Source organism: Gopherus flavomarginatus, chromosome 8 (genome assembly GCF_025201925.1).
Source record: "Gopherus flavomarginatus isolate rGopFla2 chromosome 8, rGopFla2.mat.asm, whole genome shotgun sequence".
Taxonomy (NCBI): Eukaryota; Metazoa; Chordata; order Testudines; family Testudinidae; genus Gopherus; species Gopherus flavomarginatus.
Window position 1 is genome coordinate 5,462,501 of NC_066624.1, and position 15,555 is coordinate 5,478,055.

Below are 15,555 nucleotides of genomic sequence, written 5' to 3' on the forward strand. Positions count from 1 at the left end.
TTCCCCCTCCCTCTCCCACCCCTCCCCTTCTCCCACCCTTCCTGCCTCTCCTGTACCCCCTCATCCTTCCCCCTCCCTCTCCCTCTCCCTTTCCTCACCCCTTCGCTTTCCCACCCCTCCCCTTCTCCCACCCTTCCCGCCTCTCCTGTAGCCCCTCATCCTTCCCCATCCCCCCCTCTCCCTTTCCTCACCCCCTTCGCTTTCCCACCCTCCCCTTCTCCCACCCTTCCCGCCTCTCCCGTAGCCCCCTCATCCTTCTCCCTCCCCCTCCCACCCCTCCCCTTCTCCCACCCCCCCCCCCCTCCCCCCCCCCCTTCCCCCCCCCCCTCCCCCCCCCCCCCCCCCCCCCCCCTCCCCCCCCTCCCCCCCCTCCCCCCCCCCCCCCCCTCCCTCCCCCCCCCTCTCCTCTCTCCCCCCCCTTCCCCCCCCCCCCCCCTCCCCCCCCCCCCCCCCCCCTCCCCCCCCCCCCCCCCCCTCCCCCCTCCCCCCCTCCCCCCCCCCTTCCCCCCCCCCCCCCCTCTCCCTCCCCCCCCCCCCCCCCCCCCCCCCCTTCCCCCCCCCCCCCCTCCCCCCCCCCCCCTCCCCCCTTCCCCCCCTCCCCCCCCCCCCCCTTCCCCCCCCCCCCCCCTCCCTCCCTCCCCCCCCTCCCCCCCCCCCCTCCTCCCCCTCCCCCCCCCCTCCCCCCTCCCCCCCCCCCTTCCCCCCCTCCCCCTCCCCTCCCCCCCCCCCCCCCCCCCCCCTCCCCCCTCCCCCCCCCCCCCCCCCCCCCCCTCCCCTCCCCCCCTCCCCCCTCCCTCCCCCCCCCCCCCCCTCCCCCCCCCCCCCCCTTCCCCCCCCCTCTCCCCCCCCCGCTCCCCCCCTCTCCCCCCCCCCTCCCGCCCCCCCCCCCCCCCCCCCCCCCCCCCCCCCCCCCCCCCCCCCCCCTCCACCCCCCCCCTCCCCCCCCCCCCCCTCCCCCCCCCCCCCCCTCCCCCCCCCCCCCCCCCCCCCTCCCCCCCCCCCCCTCCCCCCCCCCCCCTCCCCCTTCCCCCCCCCCCCCCCCCTCCCCCCCTCCCCCCCCCCCCCCCCCCCCCCCCTCCCCCCCCCCCCCCTCCCCCCCCCCCCCCCCCTCCCCCTCCCCCCTCCCCCCCCCCCCCCCCCCCCCCTCCCTCTCCCCTCCCCCCTCCCCCCCCCCCCCCCCCCCCCCCCCCCCCTCCCCCCCCCCCCCCCCCCCCCCCTTCCCCCCCCCTCCCCCCCCCCCTCCCCTCCCCCCCCCCCCCCCCTCCCCCCCCCCCCCCCCCCTCCCCCCCCCCTCCCCTCCCCCCCCTCCCCCCCCCCCCCCCCCTCCCCCCCCCCTCCCCCCCCCCCCCCCCCCCCTCCCCCCCCCTCCCCCCTCCCCCCCCCTCCCCCCCTTCCCCCCCCCCCCCCCCCCCCCCCCTCCCCCCCCTCCCCCCCCCCCCCCCCCCCCCCCCCCCCCCCCCCCTCCCCCCCCCCCCCCCCCCCCCCCCCCCCCTCCCCCCCCCCCCCCCCCCCCCTCCCCTCCCCCCCCCCCCCCCCTCTCCCCCCCCCCCCCTCCCCCCCCCCCCCCCCCCCTCCCCCCCCCCCCCTCCCCCCCCTCCCCCCCCCCCCCCCTCCCCCCTCCCCCCCCCCCCCTCCCCCCCCCCTCCCCCCCCCCCCCCCCCTCATCCTTCCCCCTCCCTCTCCCTCTCCCTTTCCTCACCCCCTTCGCTTTCCCACCCCTCCCCTTCTCCCACCCTTCCCGCCTCTCCCGTAGCCCCCTCATCCTTCCCCCTCCCTCTCCCACCCCTCCCCTTCTCCCACCCTTCCCGCCTCTCCCATAGCCCCCTCATCCTTCCCCCTCCCTCTCCCACCCCTCCCCTTCTCCCACTCTTCCCGCCTCTCCTGTACCCCCTCATCCTTCCCCCTCCCTCTCCCTCTCCCTTTCCTCACCCCCTTCGCTCTCCCACCCTCCCCTTCTCCCACCCTTCCCGCCTCTCCTGTACCCCCTCATCCTTCCCCATCCCCCCTCCCTTTCCTTCCCCCTCCCTCTCCCACCCCTCCCCTTCTCCCACTCTTCCCGCCTCTCCCGTAGCCCCCTCATCCCTCCCTCTCCCTCTCCCTTTCCTCACCCCCCTTCGCTCTCCCAACTCTCCCCTTCTCCCACCCTTCCCGCCTCTCCTGTACCCCCTCCTCCCTCCCCCCCCCCCCCCCCCCCCCCCCCTCCCCCCCCCCCCCCCCCCCCCCCCCCCTCCCCCCCCCCCCCCCCCCCCCCTCCCCCCCCCCCCCCCCCCCCTCCCCCCCCCCCCCCCCCCCCCCCTCCCCCCCCCCCCCCCCCCCCCCCCCCCCCCCCCCTCCCCCCCCCCCCCCCCCTCCCCCCTCCCCCCCCCCCTCCCCCCCCCTCCCCCTCCCCCCCTCCCCCCCCCCCCTCCCCCCCCCCCCCCCCTCCCCCCCCCCCCCCCCTCCCCCCCTCCCCCCCCCCCCCTCCCCCCCCCCCCCCCCCCCCCCCCCCCCCCTCCCCCCCCCCCCTCCCCCCCCCCTCCCCCCCCCCCCTCCCCCCCCCCCCCCCCCCCTCCCCCCCCCCCCCCCCCTCCCTCCCCCCCCCTCCCCCCCCCCCTCCCCCCCCCCCCCCCCCCCCCCCCCCCCCCCCCCCCCCCCCCCCTCCCCCCCCCCCCCCTCCCCCCTCCTCCCCCCCCCCCCCCCCTCCCCCCCCCCCCCCCCCCCCCCCCCCCCTCCCCCCCCCCCCCCCCCTCCCCCCCTCCCCCCCCTCCCACCCCCCCCCCCCCCCCCCCCCCCCCCCCCCCTCCCCCCCCCCTCCCCTCCCCCCCCCCCCTCCCCCCCCCCCCCCCCCCCCCTCCCTCCCCCCCCCCCCCTCCCCCCCCCCCCCCCCCCCCCCTCCCCCCCCCCCCTCCCCCCCCCTCCTCCCCCCCCCCCCCCCCCCCCTCCCCCCCCCCCCCCCCCCCCTCCTCCCCCCCCCCCCCCCCCCCCCCCCCCCCCCCCCCCCCCCCCCTACCCCCCCCCCCCCCCCCCCTCCCCCCCCCCCCTCCTCCCCCCCCCCCCCCCCCACCCCTCCCCTTCTCCCACCCTTCCCGCCTCTCCTGTACCCCCTCATCCTTCCCCATCCCCCCTCTCCCTTTCCTCAACCCCTTCGCTCTCCCACCCCTCCCCTTCTCCTGTCCTTCCCGCCTCTCCTGTACCCCCTCATCCTTCCCCATCCCCCTCCCACCCCTCCCCTTCTCCCACCCTTCCCGCCTCTCCTGTACCCCCTCATTCTTCCCCCTCCCCCCCTCCCCTTCTCCCACCCTTCCCGCCTCTCCTGTACCCCCTCATCCTTCCCCCTCCCTCTCCCTCTCCCTTTCCTCACCCCCTTCGCTCTCCCACCCCTCCCCTTCTCCCACCCTTCCCGCCTCTCCTGTACCCCCTCATTCTTCCCCCTCCCCCCCTCCCCTTCTCCCACCCTTCCCGCCTCTCCTGTACCCCCTCATCCTTCCCCATCCCCCCTTCTCCCTTTCCTCACCCCCTTCGCTCTCCCACCCTTCCCCTTCTCCCACCCTTCCCGCCTTTCCTGTAGCCCCCTCATCCTTCCCTATCCCCCTCCCTTTCCCTTTCCTCACCCCCCTTCGCTCTCTCACCCCTCCCCTTCTCCCACCCTTCCCGCCTCTCCTGTACCCCCTCATCCTTCCCCATCCCCCCTCTCCCTTTCCTCACCCCCTTCGCTCTCCCACCCCTCCCCTTCTCCCACCCTTCCCGCCTCTCCTGTACCCCCTCATCCTTCCCCATCCCCCTCCCTTTCCTCACCCCCTTCGCTCTCCCACCCCTCCCCTTCTCCCACCCTTCCCGCCTCTCCTGTACCCCCTCATCCTTCCCCCTCCCACCCCTTCTCCCACCGTTCCCATCTCTCCTGTACCCCCTCATCCTTCCCCATCCCCCCTCTCCCTTTCCTCACCCCCTTCGCTCTCCCACCCCTCCCCTTCTCCCACCCTTCCTGCCTCTCCTGTAGCCCCCTCATCCTTCCCCATCCACCTCCCTTTCCCTTTCCTCACCCCCTTCGCTCTCCCACCCTCCCCTTCTCCCACCCTTCCCACCTCTCCTGTAGCCCCCTCATCCTTCCCCCTCCCCCTCCCACTCCTCCCCTTCTCCCACCCTTCCCGCCTCTCCTGTACCCCCTCATCCTTTCCCCTCCCCCTCCCTCTACCTTTCCTCACCCCCCTTCGCGCCCCCTCTCCCCCTCACCGTTTCTCCTACCCCCCTTCCGCCCTGCCCCGTCTCCACAGCCAGAGGAAACCTCTTCCCACCAGCTGCAGGATGGGCACAGTTCCTGCCACACGCTTGGGGATCCTTTCAAGTCTAGCCCCCCTTTGCTGCACGTTTGCAGCCAGAGCAAACTCTGAGCTGCCAGGACAGTAGGTGCCATTCTCCTGACTTACGGTATAGTAACTGCAAAAACCGCAACGCTGGGGGCCCCAAAGCACAATGTGGGTTAACAGTTATAAAGGTAAAAGCAGCAAAGAGTCCTGTGGCACCTTATAGACTAACAGGCGTATTGAAGCATGAGCTTTCGTGGGTGAATACCCACTTCGTCGGATGCATGACATAAAGGGGGAGGGGGTTATTTGTTGGCTGGTTTCTGTGCCTGCTTGCATGTTCTGCAGCTTTTTCCCTGCAATTCTGAAGACCAGAAATGTCGGGGTTTTTTTTAATGAAAGCGGAGATTCCCCATGCAATCTCTTGATTCCAGCAGTTGGGGCTTTAGAGAGACACCAGCTATCAAGAGGCTTGTGATAAAATCATGAGCTGGCACCAGGTCACATGGCAATGTCACTAGTTATACACTAGCACTGATCTCCACTGGAGGGTGGGTGGGGTGAGCCTTTGGGAAGAAGGCAGGTCCATAGCACACAGCTATTTATTGGCTTTAACAGCAAGGAATAAAACAAGATTATTAACTTTGGAAAAACAGTTGTGTTATTATGGGCCTGATCCTGAAAGGTGCTTAGTGCCCCCACATACCAGTAAAATCACCACTCAGGTTCGGTCCCTATATAGGTACTTGTGGTAATAGGGTCCATATTGACAGAATTCATGAACTGTTCAATAGCAGCAGTGAACTGTAAGTCTAAATGTAGGCAGCCATGTTGGTTAGTTTCTGCTTCACTAAGAATACAGGAGGGAAATTAATGTCAAACGAAGAAGTAAACAGTAAATAATAAGAACCCTGTTACAAAGAAATTATACCTTTGATAATGTTACACAGGTTTATACAACCCACATCAAAAGCTTTTTGCAAATTAGCTATGTCAGCCATCAGTACATGACAAGCATCAAGGTTTTGAACAGCATTAACAAATTCAAAGAGCTGTAGATGTACCCTTATTAGGTCTAAAACTTAATTTTTAATTAATGAACTCATTTAAATTATGAAGTCCTTGCATGTGACCCACACTTTTAAGCATTTGTATCAAATATTATAATATATGGCAATTGGATTATACTAATTATAATTGTAATAAATGTCACACAATTTTAGAAGCCAATAATCTATACAACTAGACTTCCAGATATTCTGGACAATTCATCTACCATATTTGTTTCCCACAAATCTAGCTTTTCATCAATGAGACTAAATGAAAGCAAACATGAAACAGGATAATTTTTAGACAATCGGCCAAATTCACTCTCAGTTTACATAGGTTTAAATCTGTAGAAACTCAGTGGAGTTACGCTGGTATATTTAAGAGCAGAATTAGCTCAAGATTATAAAATACTTAGCCAACTGGAAGACCTAGTATGAATTTGTAGCTGTTGGCACTTAGGGTACCTGTGGCCTAGTTAAGCATTGGGTATTTCTCACTGCCAGAAACAGGGTACTGGACTTGATTGACCAGTGGTCTAAAATGTACGTATCTCTGATTTGATCAAGCATTCTGCATTACTGAAATGTAGACTGATTGGAAGGTAACTCTGTGAACTGAAAAATCAACAGCCACAGATGTGTTCGGTCTTTAGAAACATTAAAATACCTGGAAGTAGTTTACAATATATAGTGGGAAATGAGCACAAATGTCATAGATGGGTTAGTATGGCCTGGTCTACACTGGGGGACAGGGGGGAGGAGACTCAATCTAAGTTATGCAACTTCAGCTACGTGAATGACGTAGCTGAAGTTGAGGTACTTAGACCTACTCACTGTGGTGTCTTCACTGCAGTGAGTTGACTGCTGCCGCTCTCCCGTCGACTCTGCCTACACCTCTTGTGGCGGTGGAGTACAGGAGTCGATGGGAGAGCACTCGGGAGTCGATTTATCACGTCTTGACTAGATGAGATAAATCGACCCCCGCTGGATCAATTGCTGCCCACCCATCCAGTGGGTAGTGTAGACATACCCTATGAGTTCTCCAAATTTGCCAGTCCAGCTTGAGGGTATAAATCCTACTAGCAGAATGAAGTGAAAAAAGCAAAGCATCATTTTCTCTGTCAAAGATGCCGGCAGGCAGGCAGATCCTGCTCATTCCTAACATTTTACTGTCTTTTAGAACAGTCTAGGTCAGGCTGGGCATCAGATCTCTGCCCATCCAGTGACTGAGAGCCTGGTACTGAGAACTGAATCATGATCCTGTGGCAGCATAGAATACTACCACCACCATACTACCTAGTGACAGCATTATGGTTCTTGTGGGTTCCCTAAGCAAGAAAATGGCCAAAGTTGCTGGAAGGAAATATCAAACCATGGGTTGCTGCCCAGTCAAGTAATTTTACTAGAGGGGATGGGTCTGGCGGATGGTGTTACTGCCAGTGTCTGCTCATGAGTTGCATTATTTCCATGGAATAATGGGCCAACAAAATAGGGAAGCCACAAGAGACTGCTTGCTTTGGGATTAAGACTAAACTCTATCCTATTAAGCTGGTCAAAGTTTTTTAAACAGAAGATCTCATAATCTGAAAATGACACTGCACTCAGTAGAAGAGTTGTTTGCTCATGGATTTGATTGTGCAACCCATACTTTGGTGGGCACCTTACTGTCACAATTAGTACCATATCTCCATTGACCTCAGTGAGACTACTCAAGTGAAAAGGTGCTCACCAACACGAGTCAGAGTTGTACAGTCTTGTCCCATACATTTAGCATTGCTGTTTGTACATGGTTCCAAATGAAGAACGAGGTCTGAGTAAAGAAGTGAAGCCATTCTGGTGAATATTACTCAGGGCAGGTCTACACTGAAAATGCTGTATCAGCATCGTTGCACTTAAGTGAATAGACTCCTATGCCAACAGAAGAGCTTCTCCCATCTGTGTAATTAATTCACCTCCCTGAGAGGAGTTAGCTATATCGACAGAAGAAGATCTCCTGTCAACATAGCTCTGGGTTAAGTTAGTATATCTATGTTGCTCAAGGGCTATTTTTCACACTCCAAAGTGACGTAGTTATACCGATATAGGTCTGTATTGCAGACCTGGCCTCAATAGCTTGGCTTAGTAGAACTGGTTTAGTCCCCTAATAATATTGCTATCCTACAATAGGTCAGGGTTCTTTGTCACCTGTTTGTTGTTTTGTTGTCTCTTTGCATATTTATTTCTCTGCTGGCATAATTTCTGCACAACTTGCATCTGGGTTGTTACTACTTGGGAAGAGTGTAAGGATTGTATTGTAGCAGTGCCCACATTAAAAGGTAGACCCTGAAGTTCTGGTGGGAAATCTGCCTCAGAAATCAGCAAAACTTGAAACCAGGGCGAGGTTGGCCTGCCTGAGAGCGACTGGTTAGGCCATAAATGGGAGAAGTGGAGAGGAAGCAGTAATTAAATAATGCAGCATTTCAGAGGTGACTGCAAATAGAATGCTTAGAACTGTTTTACAGATAGGCTCCATCTTAGCATGAGGATTCTGAGTACAGATTTGCCTTTGTGTTATTCTTTGTTAATGTTGCTTTCCCCTCTCTTATTGTCTGTGCATGTAAAATTACACTCTTTTGTTTTCTTTGCCTCACTTATTTCCTCTTGATTTTATACAATGCCATTTAGTATTTGTTTTCTTTTAAATAAAATGGGCAATTTAACAGTGGGAGAGACCAGAAAATTACTGAATTCCCAAAGATATTTTGATGTTTAGAATACGTAATAATAATATTTTGAATTTATAGATTGCATGCAATTTGCAGATCTGAGAGTGCTTTACAAACATTAAGGAATTAAATCTCACAACACCATTGTGAGATAAACAATTGCAAGTGCATTACCACCATCTTCTACAAATGAGGAAACTAAGTCACAGAGAGATTAAAGTGTCTACTTGACAAAGTCACCCACAAAACAGCATAGTGACAAACAGAACTCAAGTATCCTGACTTCCTGTGCGGGGTTCTTCTATTTTTTCCATCTTTCCTTTCCTCATAGCTATTGTAGAAGATTTCCAAAATGTTTCTATGAGAGTTTTATATAATATCACAATGGGGAACTACAATGGTGGGACTATATGTGATTTAATCTAAATGTCTTCATGTCTTTGCAAGTCCTCTGAGTAGCATGCTACTGTGAGGGTGTGTTTTCATATGTCTACTGAATGTTCACAATGAATATTCACTGTGCATTTGAAATCATATAATCATAGGACTGGAAGGGCCCTTGAGAGGTCATCTAGTCCAGTCCTGGGCACTCATGGCAGGACTAAGTATTATCTAGAGGCCAAATGCTACTGTCCTCCACATGGACATTCTTGTAAGGCATTGTGTAATAAAAGAGAGAAAATATCACTATGCCCATTTTTGTCTTCAAGGAAAATATCCCAGGAAGAACAATTCTGCTCTAAGAAACTCTTGCAAATTAGAGAACATGGAAGAGGCACACAGAGAGTTTTCATATGAGATGGCATCTTATGCTATTCTCCATTCAATAGGCTTAACACATCCCAGCTTTTAAAATAGTGCCTACAAGTTTTCACATCTAATTTTTTGCACACAGAAATGTCAGATTTGAAGGTTCAGACTGGACGTATGGCTATAAACTGGGGAATTACATCAAACCCAGTTTGCACATACATATCTGAATTTTTGCATACACAAAAACTTAGATGTGAAATATTGTGGGCAAAGTTTGAGAGTCTGGTTTTACTTTTAGGTACCACAATCCAGTTTTTATGCAAAAGGGAAAATATCAGATAAAACCCACAGTTGCAAGTGTTGGATATATTTCCACATGTGAACAACTTCACTCCTATCCATACTGCCTGCTATACGTGGAAAGAATGCCCTCTCAGTTCCAGTTAACTAGGATATCACCTGATATTCCTCCTCAGAGCCTAAGTCTTACACAATGTCCATATTTTAATTATGAGGGGAGAAAAAGGGAGACAAAAGTCTGTATCCTCCTGCGTGCTTTTCCCAGTGCATGCTGCCTTCTTGTGTATCTTTCTTTTAGACTGTAAGCAATTTGAGGCAATGATTGCATTTTTGAGTGTGCATCTTGTACACCATGCAAATTGTTGGTGCTAAATAAGCAACAATAGTTAAGGTGACATGGCCAAATTTGCAAAACTGGCTGCCTAAACTTCATATGTAAAGCCAGCATCTGTGCATGCAAACTGTGCATCCCAGTCATAGATGCATTGTGCTAGGCACTGTGCATATACTGAACAAAAATATGTTATTTTCCCAAAGAAAAAACAACCAGGAGTCCTTGTGGCACCTTAGAGACTAACAAATTTATTTGGGAATAAGCTTTCGTGGGCTACAGCCCTTCATCAGATGCATGGAGTGAAAAATACAGTAAGCAGTATATATATTTTACAGCACATAAAAAGATGGGAGTTGCCTTACCAAGTCGGGGGTCACTGCTAATGAAGCCAATTCAATTAAGGTGGAAGTTGCCTATTCTCAACAGTTGACAAGAAGGGGTGAATATCAGAGGGAAAATTACTTTTGTAGTGTTAATGAGGCCAATGCAGTTAAGGTGTACTTTGCTCATTCTCCACAGTTCACAAGAAGTTGTGTAGTTGCTGGTGGGTATTTGCCCAACTAAAACCTCTCCAGCACATCATCAGAGATCTACAACCTATCCTGAAGGATGATCCCTCACTCTCACAGACCTCTGACTCCTCGTTGTTTTTGCCGTTACAGACTAACGCGGCTACCACCCTGAAACCTTTCCCAAAGAATTTACAATGAGTAATCGTTGAAGATATGAGTTGTAGGGGGATTTGTAGTTTAGGTGGCTAGTTTTGAAAAATGTCTCCCCATGTCTGTTGCTGTGATTTGGAGCAGTACATTCCTGAGGTAAATAATTAAGGTGAGGAGACTTAATTGTCTTAGGGTGCAAATCTCATCACCCTGAATGACTCTGCAAAGACTACATTTGAGTGCCTGCTTTCCATTGTCAAGCTCATTCTAGGATTTCTGTTTGCTCTGCAGTGCAGTTTTACTATTTTTTTATCATTGCTAAATTATCCATAATTTCTATGTGATAGCGTGTCAATGCATTGAGTGATAAGAGTTTGACAATGTAAACTGTGATATGGTAATCTTATCATCCTTAACTCCAGACATTTTAATGTCATTATCATGTTCTGATGAGATAATATATTCCAGGCGTGGTATTTTATTAACGTTATATTACTTCCTCTGGTATTGAGATGATACCATTATGCAGAGTTACAGGGTTACACTAGCAATGCTATGGCTCTGATTGAGAGGGCATTTTCATTTGAAGACTAAATTTTCATTAGCTTGTAAGTTTCCTCAGATCTGCCTAATGGGTTGAAAATGCTTGTTCTCAGTCCAGAGGGGAGTACTTTATGGGAATTTTAATCATGCAAAGTAATTTTTTGGTTACCTGAGCATGAAAATAATATTTTTCTATCAAAGACTGTTCAAACTTTTGCCCCCCTGTGAATAACTCAAAGATGGCTTCGTTTTAAGGGCCAGGTTCCAAAAGGGCCTCCTAAGTTGAACAAGAACAGGCACTTGTGCAAATCAGTGCCTGTTTGCATGCACAAATGCATGCTTTTGTATCTACAGATCTCATGGGTGCAGTTAAGGAGATTTCCCAGTAACTCTGCCTTGTTGTTACTATTGGAAAAGTGGCAAGAAGACAGAACTTAATGGCCAGATGTAGGTGGGCCTGTGGAAGGCACAGAGTTTGAGCCCTTGTTCAGGGACTGAAGCTGTGACTGGTACCTGTGTCCTCCTGAGTTTGTTTAGGAGGGTGGCTTGAAACCTCTGATAGAGACTCCAGAAATGGACTTGTCAGGAACAACTCCTAATTGCCAAGATCCATGCAAACTCTTTGCCTCACACAGCCACCTGCTTCCCCTGGCTCTCCCCAGACTTCTTGGCAGTGCTGGGTTTAAAAACCTTGTTGCATTATCTTCATTCTCTGTGTGCAGTTTCAATGTACTCAGTGTGAAGCCTTGTGCGTGGGAGTTCTCATGCCAAAAGGAAGATGGACTCCAGCCAAAGAGAAAGGCATTTCTCTTTTCATTGAGCATCATAATAACTTGTTCACAAGAATACTAACTATTTCTGCAAAAGGCAGGCGTTATTTTAATTCTTATTTCAACTCTCCTAAATGTTTTGGGTGTTGTCTACCTGAGCAACTATCTTTCCATGCTGTCTTACTCCAGTTGTGATCAGTGGAGCTGCTCAGGTACGAGCCCATTGCTATAAATATCAGGGCATTTGGGGGGATGTTCCCTCAACTTTGCAGCTTGTCCCCTATCTTGGTTTGCCTAAGCCCAGGCAAACTGTGGTTACCTTTTCTTTCCAACATTTGGGAGTGAGTGGGCTGGTGCCTGGGCAGATGAATTCTTTGTCGGAGGCAGCTGATAAGCCTGGTCAGAGATGATGTTTCTGGTTAGAATGTACAGTACTGAACAGAACTGTAAAATGTTCTTCGTGTGAGTTTAACACTATTAGAGCTGCACAAGTACACAATGAATGGGACTGGCATACATGGATACCTATTATACTTAGAATGGGCCAAATTCACAAGTAATGTCGGCAGGGCACATCTCCATTGCTTTCAGTGGAGTTGCAATCTGCTTACTTTCATGGTGAATTTGCTCTACTCCATTCAATTAGCCCAGCCCCATCGGATTCAGTAGAAATGGAGTTTGGGGATGAAATATAGATCTTGGCCAGGATGTACTGGGACATATCCTAGCTGGGTTTTTTTCTGTTTTTCAGATGACTGATTTCATTTCATACCAATATAAACACCACCTTGGCAAATAAAGCAGGTCCTATTTGTAAGAAATATATTTAGAGCAAAGGCCTCAGCATTACAGTTGTTACTTTAACATACAACCCTCCTTCCTGTTTTGGCTTGGAGGTCACTGCTTTGGCAATTCCCTTCTGGCTTCTTACGTGGTTTTGAAAAACCCTAATTTTACAGGCTGCTCTCCCATAGACCCTACCTTGTCCTTGTATGAAATGGGCCCTCTACTCCTGAGCAGCTGAGGCAGATTGGAGGGGGTTCCTGCAGATGAACTCATCAGGGACAAAGTGGGGCCCTCTCCACTATTTTATACTGAAATACTGTGAAGGTCCTGTGTTCCAGTATAAAAAGATGGCAAATAGATAAATGACTCCAGTGTTTGTTCATTTTGCTTAAAGAAGCTTCCTTTTGTTAGCCTGTTCCACACAATTATCCTTCTTTCAGTGGAAAATGGATCCCTTGTGTCTGAATTTAAATCCCAATATATTGTTATATGTTCAAAAGCTTAAAAATACTTTAGAGGCATTATCTAAAAGCTTTTACAACTTCAATCAAATATTTCTTCCAGCTCCCCACTCCTACATACATTCACATAGGAACAATAAATATAGGGTCTGATTCTGATTTGACATGCACCAGTTTTACTCTGGAATTACTCCTGATTTAAACAGATGCACTTAAACTCAGATTCAGGCCCTTCAGCGGATCCTCAGAACACTATGTAGCTCAGGAAAGAGTATTGTAAGAGAACAAGGCTGTGTTATCTGTCCAACCAGCTCTTTAAATTATTAAAGATATTATAGGCAACTAGACTTGAAATTGTGGCAGAGCCTTAAAAAAACAAGCTTCAGTAGATCTGTGGCTGATTTTCCTGCCTGTTGGACTTATTTTCAGAATTCAATGCTACAGAAGCACAGAGTGATATTTCTCTTTCAACTGTGCCCTGCATTGCAGGGATTGACGTACCAAATTGTTACCATTTGCTATAGGTGAGTCTCATTCATACCTCTATCTGATACATGTACTGTATCAACCTGGATTTCACTTTTCTTTAAACCCTGAATGATGGTGCAGAGTAGGAAGAGAAAGGCTAGGTGTTTCTTCTTGATTATTACTAAACATCTCGCTCTCTTTCTCTCCAAAACACATAAATCCTATGATTCCTTTTTTTTTTATTTTTAATTTCAATTTTGGACAGGGGGCATAGTTTGGGGGTGGCCAGGAGACGTTGCCCTCCCAAACTGCAAGCCTCAGGCAGCTGTGGAATTTGTCGCCCCACACGTGGCCCCGTTGGCCTGACAGGAGCTGCCCCCAAAATATATAAGTCAAACTACACCTATGATTTTGGGTAGTCTTCAAGGTCAAAACATTAAAGGAAGTACACTGCAGCTTCTAACTGTAATAGCAGGCAGCTCTTTGCTGTAGTGAATGGCTGCAGAATGTAATATTCACTTGGGAGCATGCACACAGTTCCCTTTGTAATCAAAGGGATGTTTTTCCCTAACACTATACATTCTCCAAATGCATCTGTAAGCTGGCACAGAATCACAAATCCTGTGCTAGGCTTTCAACCGCACAGAGAAAGTGCATAATTAATTTATAAACAAGGGAATTTGTCAGTGACATTTATTTTTCTAAACAAAGCCCCAAACAATAACCAATTGCAATTATTATTATACAATTATCAACATTTAACATGTACAAAATACTGTACCCATGAGTAGTTTGCCTGTGGGAAGTATTTGTGTGCAGTCCATAAAGCTTTCTATAAAAGTAATAAAATAATGCAGATGCTAAAAGTATTACAGTACCTACCTTTTTGTGTGCACAATAAATCAATCATTCTATCCTAAACAATTAACTCACCATCAGACATAACCAACCACATGCTTTGCAGCCAGGCATCTTGCTTACATGGTTGCAATAAGAACTTACGAAGTCTGTTGCTTTGATGGATGAGTGTTTAGCTAGTATTGACTTTAGTTCTGGGTTTATTTGTTTTTATGGCTTCTCACATAGGAAGCGAGTCCAATCCTGTATTTGCAAATGCAGTTGCATGTCTTGCAAGTGTAATTGTTATTGAGGGGAGGGTGTGAGGCGCTGGCCTTACCATGTGCTCTCTTCTCCTGCAAAGACCTCACACACCACTCCTTAAAAGTGGACATGGCCGCATGGCACAGACCTCACCATCTGGGTCTGTCAAGTGCAATGAGTTCCCAGGTTTGCATGCTTTGAGGTGTCTTTGTACCTGAGGATGGGTTAACCCTTAGAGCAGATTCCCATGCTCAGTTGGCTTTAGAACACTACTTTTGATATATGGAAAACCCTCCGTGCAGACTGCATGTCCAACCCAGCAAAGCTGAGCCCTGTTGAGCATATTCTCAATGCCAGAGACTTGATACTTCTCAAGATCTTCTGTGTTGGGCATCCTGTCCTGCCACTTGATGTTGCAGATGGATCTTAGGCAGTGAAAGTGGAAGCTCTCCAGCTGTTCGATGTGGCACTGATAGAATGTCCATGTCTTGCAGCTGGAGAGGAGTGAGGTGAGTACAACAGAGTGGTAGATTTTTGTCTTGGTTTTGAGGCAGAGTCCACTCTCCCTCCAGAGCCCATGGGTGAGCCTGCCAAATACCAAGCTGACCTTTGCCTGGCGGTGAATGATCTCGTCATCTGACATGGCCTTGCTGGAAAGTATGCTACCCAGGTAGCAGAATTTCCTGACCGAGTTGAGGGGTGTATTATTAATTGTGACAATGGGATCATTGTGCTCATGATGCTGATGGTCTGGTGCTGGCTGGTACATGACCTCCATCTTTTTCAGGCTGATTGTGAAACCGAAGCATTTTGAGGCTTAGGCAAAGTGTTCTACGATAAGCTGAATGTCCTTGAGCGTGTGTGCAATGAGGGCACAGTCATTAGTAAACAGGAGCTCTTTTAATAGCTGTTTGATTACTTTGGTGAGGGCCCTGAGTTGCTGTAGATTGAATACACCCCTATTCAATCTAAACCTGATGTGTGCACCTCTGTCAAAGTCTTGGAATGCAAACAAAAACATAGCTGAAAAGACAATGGCAAAGAGGACTGGAGCCATTACACATCCTTGTTTGGTAGTGTTGGTGACAGGGAAGGCTTCTGATGAGTCACTACACTCCATCACTCTAGTCATCATGCCACTGTGAAACGAGTGGATGACAGCAATCATCTTCTCTGGGCAACACAATTTAAGAAGGGGTTTCCATAGGCCTTTGCAATTCACCATGTTGAAGGCCTTGGTCAGGTCAACAAACACTTCGTATAGGTCCTTGGTCTGTTCACCAGCCTTCTCTTGTATTTGTTGATCTGCAAAAATCATGTCCGTGGTGCCACGGCCAGCACAA